Below are 7,756 nucleotides of genomic sequence, written 5' to 3' on the forward strand. Positions count from 1 at the left end.
TTGGAAAAATACCAAACTACCCTTTGGTCAAGCTTTGCTCCTTTAATGCCCCCAAGGGCAATATCGTCATTTGTCACATTTCCCGTTAATCTCAATTAACGCCTCATAATTTCCTTTTATTTCCCATATCCTAAAATAATCACCAAATAATTTCCCATTACCCGATAATGTACTAAATCTCTAAAACACCCTTAGGCTCACCCCGAGCCAGGTATTTGACCTCGTTATGACTAAATCGCTAACTTGCTCTCTAGGATCGCCTCGTGCCAAATAACCCAAATGTATCCACATAATAATGTGGTCTCAATCATAAAACACATATATATACAAATATGCCCTCAACGTGTCAAAATTACGAGAATGCCCTTTTAATAAGAAAAGGGCCCATATGCATGCTTAATACGCCTAAAAATGCAAATATTGTCATATTATAATATAACTCACAAAATTCATGCAATCATGCATATAATCACATAATACATAATTAAATTAATTATTGCCCTCCTGTCCCCTTAATCAAGGCAGTAAACCTTATTAGGGAAATAAGGACGTTACAATTATCCCCTCCTTACAGGAATTTCATCATCGAAATTTTACTTGAACAGCTCGGGATACTAATCCCGCATGTTGGGCTATAATTCCCAGGTCGCCTCCTCAACCTTACTATTCCTCCATAATACCTTAGCCAAAGGTATGATTTTGTTCCTCAGGACCTTGTCCTTCTTGTCTAATATCTGGACTGGTTGTTCTTTATAGGAAAGATCTACCTGCAGCTCCAGATCTTCGCAACTCAATACATGAGTCCCATCTGATACATACTTCCAAAGCATTGAAATATGAAACACATTGTGTACGACTGACAATGTTGGAGGTAAGGCCAATCTATAGGCCACCTGACCAATCCTCTCTAGGATTTCAAAAGGTCCTAAAAATCTAGGGCTCAATCTGCCCTTCTTTCTAAATCTCTTCACCCTTTCAATGGTGAAACTCTAAGGAAGACATAGACTCCCACTTGGAACTCCATGTTCCTATGCTTCAGATCTGAATAACTTTTTTGTCTACTCTGATATGCAAGCATCCGAGCTCTGATCTTCTCAATAGCCTCATTGGTCCTCTGAACTGCCTCAGGACCTAGGTATTTCCTTTCCCCCATCTCATCCTAGTGAATGAGCGATATACATTTCCTACCATACAACATCTCATAAGGAGCCACTCCAATGATCGACTGATAGTTGTTATTGTTGGAAAACTCTATCAAAGGCAAATACTTTCTCCAGGCCCCTTCAAAGTCCAGCACACATGCTTGCAGCATGTCCTCTAATAGTTGTATCATCCTCTCAAATTGTCCATCTGTCTGAGGGTGACAAGCGGTTCTAAACTTCATTTGTGTACCCATAGCCTTTTGCAGACTTCCCTAAAACTTGGATTAAATGTGTGGTCTCGATCTGACACAATTGACCTTGGAACCCCATGAAGGCGCATTATCTCTCTCACATAGAGATCTTCATATTGATCAACTGTATAAGTCATCCTCACTGGTAGAAAGTGAGCTAATTTTGTATACTAATCCACAATGACCCATACTAAATCATGATGACCCATGGTTTTGGGTAACCCAACCACAAAATCCATTGTGATATCCTCTCATTTGCACTCTGGGATATCCAGAGGCTATAATAGCTCCGCCGGTCTCTGATGCTTAGCCTTGACCTGCTGACACATCAGGCACTTAGCCACATACTCGGTTACATCCCTCTTCATCCCAGGCCACCAATATAGCGATCTTAAACCATGATACATCTTCGTGGTGCCTGGATGCAAAGAGTAACGGGTGGTATGAGATTTATCCAGAATCTCCCTTCTGATAACAACATCCATCAGAACACAAATTTGACCCTTATACATCATTAAGCCCATATCTGATACTAAATAGTCCCTAGTCACTCCAGCTAGGACGTCTCCTCTAATCATCATTAGTTGTGGATCACTCAAGTGATTTTCCTTTATCCCCTCCAAAAGAGTAGACTGAGGTGTTATGTTGGCGAACTGGTCCACCACTAATTCTATTCCTCCTCTGGTCATATCCTCTACCAATTCCTTGGATATCTGCCTCGAACTGTATGATTGTCCCGGACCTTCCCGACTTAAGGCATCTGACCACGTTGGCTTTTCCTGGGTGATACAAGATTTCAGTCATAATCATTCACCAACTCCTGCCAACGCCTCTGCCTCATGTTCAAATCCTTTTGTATGAAGAAATAATTCAGGCTCTTGTGGTTAGTGTATATCCCAAACTTCTCCCCATAAAGGTAATGCTTCCATACCTTTAATGCAAAGACCACTGCTATTAACTCCAAATCACATGTAGGGTATCACTGTTCATAATCCTTTAGCTGTCATGATGCATATGCAATCACCTTCCCTGCCTGCATAAGAACATAACCCAAACAATGTCTCGAGGCATCACAGTACACCACAAACTTCTCTTGATTTGTTGGAAGACTCAGTACTGGAACTCCGCTTCAATTTCTGGAAGCTGTTCTCACACCTATCTGACCACGCAAAATTTAAGTTCTTGTGTGTCAGCTTCATCAATGGGGTACTAATCCTTGAGAACCCTTCCACAAAATGTCTGTAATAACCTGCCAATCCAAAGAATCTTCTGATCTCTGAAGCATTCCTTGGTTGTAGCCAATCTCTGTCCGCCTCATTCTTAGCTGGGTCAACCTTTATCCCATCTCTACTAACAATGTGATCAAGGAAAGTCACCTATGGTAACCAGAACTCACACTTCTTGAACTTCACATACAATCTGTACTCCCTCAGTCTCTGTAGCACCAGCTTGAGATGTTGTTCATGCTCTTCCTTTGACTGAGAATAAACTAGAATCTCTTCAATGCAGATGATCACCAACCGATCCAAATAATCTTTGAACACCATGTTCATCATATCCATAAACGCTGCTGGGGCATTAGTCAAACCAAATTACATGACCACAAACTCATAATTCATGTATCTGGTGCGAAAGACAGTCTTCGGTATATCCTCTTCCTTGATCCTCAGCTGGTGATAACTAGAACGAAGATATATCTTTGAGAATACCGTCCTACCCTGCAACTCATCAAACATGTCATTTATCATTGTCAAAGGATACCTATCCTTAATGGTTAACTTGTTCAGTTCCCTGTAATCGATACACATTCTCAGAGAACCATCCTTCTTCTTTACAAATAGGACTGGCGCACCCCATGGAGAGAAACAGGGTCTAATAAAACCCAAGTATAACAACTCCTGTAACTATACCTTCAGTTCTTTTAATTCTGCTTGGGCCATTCAGTACGATGCTCTAGATATTGGCTCTGTCGCTGGTGCCAGTTATGTGGTGGCAACCTTGGTAAATCCTCTTGAAACACATCCAGAAATTCACAAACTAAACTAGTCTCTTCTGGTCCCACTAGCATGACCTGAGTGGTATCTACCACACTGGCTAGAAATCCTATGCAACCACATCGTAGTAGGTCTCTTTCCCTTAATATTGATATCATAGGTACACAAGGTCCATGCACACTGCCAACAAATACAAAGGGATCCTCACCCTCAACCTCAAAGGTTACCATCTTCTTATTGAAATATATGGTTGCCCCATATTTCACCAATTAGTTCATGCCCAAAATCATATTAAAATCATTCATTACTAACTCAATCAAATCAACTGACAACTCCCTACCATCCACTATCACTGGCAATGATCTGATCCATCTCCTGGAGACTACTAACTTCTCAGTGGGCAGTAGAGTTTCAAACCCCACAATATAATAATCACATGGTATACAAAGTCTATCAATTATCCTACTAGAAACAAAAGAATGGGCAGCACCAGAATCAATCAAAATAGTATTTGAGGTTCCAACACTGAAAAACTGACTTGTCACTACTGAGAGATTAGCCTTAGCCTCTGCCTATGTCAATGCGAACACTCAAGCTGGAGTCGAGCTGTCCGCATTCCATGGTTCTTCTTTCCTTGCTCTCGGGCAATCTTTCTTCAAATGTCCCACTATCCCGCACAGAAAGCAAGCCTTTGCTCGACACTCTCCCACATGGCGCCTCTTACATCTAGCGCACTCTGGGTAGGTCCTCCAGACCTTATTGCCATCCTGGCGGCCTATCTGTATACCCTTTGGCCTCCTGTGGGGGCCTGAAGCTAAAAAGGTATCCGGAGCCTTCCTTTTCTGGTCACCAGGGCCTCTGCCCCTACTAGAACCCATAAATGGATGTCCCATCCTCCTAGTGTCTCTCTTGGTTGTGTTCTCGCACAAGATCTTGTTCCTTGCACCCTCAGCAGTGAGCATATGTTGTAACCCTAATATAAACATCCCGGGCATTCATAGGTTGTAGCTCCTGAAGGAACCTTTCCTTCTGTAACGCCCTGGTTACCCCAGAACAGTTACAGTGAATCGAAAATTTGACCCGCTACCTGAGTCCTTTGGTTAGAAACATGCATCTAAGTGTTATTAACAGGCTAAGGTGGAAAACCAATCAAAAGGAAATGATATATTTTATTTAATACATAAAACTGTACATGGGCCCATCAAAACATTTAATATTTATTTACAACTCAAAAAGGTCATTACTGTTTCAAATTTACAAACCCGCCGACCTAAGTGGCAAAAATAGGGTAAACTCCCTAGTTCCTCTGAGAACTCCTTGGCCGTGGTGGTCAAGCGGCTGCATATGTACCACATAGCACCCATGAGCCAAGGCCTTGCAAAAAAACACAATATAGCATGATACAATATCAATAATGATCATAATAATCATTCAGGACTTTCAGTCTAAAATAGAGAAGTGACAATCGCAAAAGTCACTAAGGTGGGTTCCGTTCCCAATAGCCATGTGACGATAGGGTCACCGGGGCTTTAGATAAGTGATTCTTTCACTAGCTTAAACAGGTTAGGTGCATGATGACTTGTCACCAACATAACCTACCTCATGACGATAGAGTCATAACCATGGGATTCCGCTCTAGCCATGTGACAAATAGTCACCTAGGCCTTTGGCCCTGGCTCTGAGTAACTTGTCTTAGACTAGTCAAGCGCTTATAAGTTCATCGACCTTAGGGTTGGTCCAGCTTTAATGCCTTAGAGTCATTCAATGCTGATATCGATTAGATCTAATCGTTAATCGGCCCTACGTTCGGGACGCTTATGCCGTTTTTGACTCTCAGGTCAGTAATATGCAACCAGTGCCGTCCCTAACTAATCAGTGTTATACACAAGTAAACAACATCCACTAGCATTTAATATGCAATCAATGTCCACATTTATCAACCAACATGCCTCAACAACAATCATACATGTCATATACACAGGGTGCAGTTTTCTTACCTCAGGTTCGAGCAAGAATAAAACAAGAACGACTCCTGAGAACGATCAACCTTTTGGTTTCTTAGCGGTTACCTAATCATAAAGAATTATAACCTACATTAATGAAAATAAAAAATGAAATGATCTTAACCTAAACCCCACTCTCGGGACCTCGAAACATGCCCACACGATGAGTAGATTCGATCCCGGGCCTTAAGGATTGAAACCCCAAGCCAAAAACCCTTAAAAACACTCAAAATAGGATTATGGAGGAACATAGTAGTGCTACAGCGCCCCAATGCTATACTCAGAACCCCCAACCGCCCACAGAAAGTCCTGTGTAGCGCTATAACGCCCTAGGATGGGCGCTGTAGCGCTACCCCCAGAACAACACTCCCCGGAAACCTCCTTCTTCGACTCCTTCGATTCTAACCTATTTCTAATGCTTCCAAATCCCATTATTGGTGCCAAATAAACCCAAAAACCATCCTCACATACCCCAAGCATCACAACCACAAGAACCCTAGCCAAAACTCCCAACAAAACCAAGTATTCAACCTAGAAACCTCAACTGAAAACCAGAACAAAAACATAGCAAAGTATGGAATTCAATGGCTAGAAACTTACCCCAAGCTCAGCTTATGATGCTCTTCAATGGTGGAACACACTTCCAAACTCCCAAGGCTAACTTCCCAAGCTTGAGTCCTCAAGAATGGCTCAAAAATCACAAAGGAGACTGAAGGAGAAAAGGTACGGGAAAGCTCTTGAACTATACTCTATTTTCCTCTTCTTTTACAGCCTAAAATGGCTTATATCAATCCTAGGGGTGAAAAGACTAAAATACCCCTAGGTAAATTAAGGGTTTCTAAAGGCTCCCAAGGGAAAAATTGGTATTTCCCACCTATCTCGTTCATCATAATTAACGCTCTCCAATTCCCGTTATTCTCGATATTCTCAAACACCAATAATTCATATCCCGTCACCCTTTAATTCCTGGTAATGCTCTAATCATTAGAATCACCCCGAGACTCACCCCGAGCCCCGAACTTATACCTGTTATGACTAAACTGCTAATTAATATTCCAAGATCATCTCATGACGAATAGCTCGAAAAAACCCACATTATAATGTGGTCTCAACAATAGGTCACCGATACACATATAAATATACAATACGCCCTCAACGGGCCAAATTACCAAAACACCCCTGTAATGAAATGTGGACCCACATGCATGCATTTAACATCATATTGTAATATAATTTACATAAACATGCATATTATCATTTAATGGAAAATAGTTATGGCCCTCCCGGCCCACTAATCCAGCCATTGAACCGCATTAGGGAATCCGGGGCATTACAACTTTCTTGTCCCATCAGTGGGTACCAACTGCAAACTTGGCCAATCTATCGGATCTTAGTGCATGCTCTTTCACTGACATGTTCTGCTGTATCAACTTACTGAACTTTTCTGCCTTTGTAGCCCTAACTTCATCATTGTAATACTTCTCATTGAATTCAGTCCTGAACTCTTCCCAATCCATGGCATTAACATTCCTGGTTTGGGATATCACTTTCTACCAAATTTGGGCATCCTCCCGAAACATATATGTAACACATGATACCCGCTCATTACCAAATACCACCATAAAATCCAGGATAGTGGCAACCATGCTCATCCATTGCTCGGCCTTGGCTAGATCTGCACTACGCTCAAAGAATGGAGGGTGCTGCTTTCTGAACCTTTCATAAAGAGGTTCCTATCTGTTCCTAGCCTCAGATGACTGTACTACTGTCAGCACCAAAGCAGGTGGCACCTCTGGCTGAACGTTCCCTATTGGAACTTATTGTTGTCTCAGGAGGCGGATCTCTTCTTCCTGCCTCTGTAATCTAGCTTACATATCAGTAAGCACTTGCTGCCAGTTCTCTGGAGCTAGCAAATGGGTCTCACCCTGATTATCATTCTTGCCCTGACTATCTTTCTGGCCCTGTACTTCCTGGCCAGCTTGCAGATCTGACTGCCCTGGAAGCATACTTCCAAGCTTATACCTTATTGCATTAATCAATTTTCAATGTTATGTAGTAATAACAATACCTCTTGCGCCCTGCGATGAGACCGAACAAACAAGTATTCACACTCAACAGTCATGCTAATAAGCATGTCGATTCATATTCATACCCAAACATGGAGCTAATAAGTACTTCCTAACATTTATATACAGATAACGATGCTAATAAACATTTTCTGGCATTTGTAGACAAATAACGATGCTAATAAGCATTTCTTTCATGTTCACAAGCAATATCAATAATAATAAGCATGTCTTTATAAATCATACAACAGTCAAGGGCCAGGCCCTATCAGAATATCCCATACTACCTAATAAGGCAGA

This window comes from Humulus lupulus, chromosome 5 (assembly GCF_963169125.1).
Source record: "Humulus lupulus chromosome 5, drHumLupu1.1, whole genome shotgun sequence".
In the NCBI taxonomy this organism is placed as follows: Eukaryota; Viridiplantae; Streptophyta; class Magnoliopsida; order Rosales; family Cannabaceae; genus Humulus; species Humulus lupulus.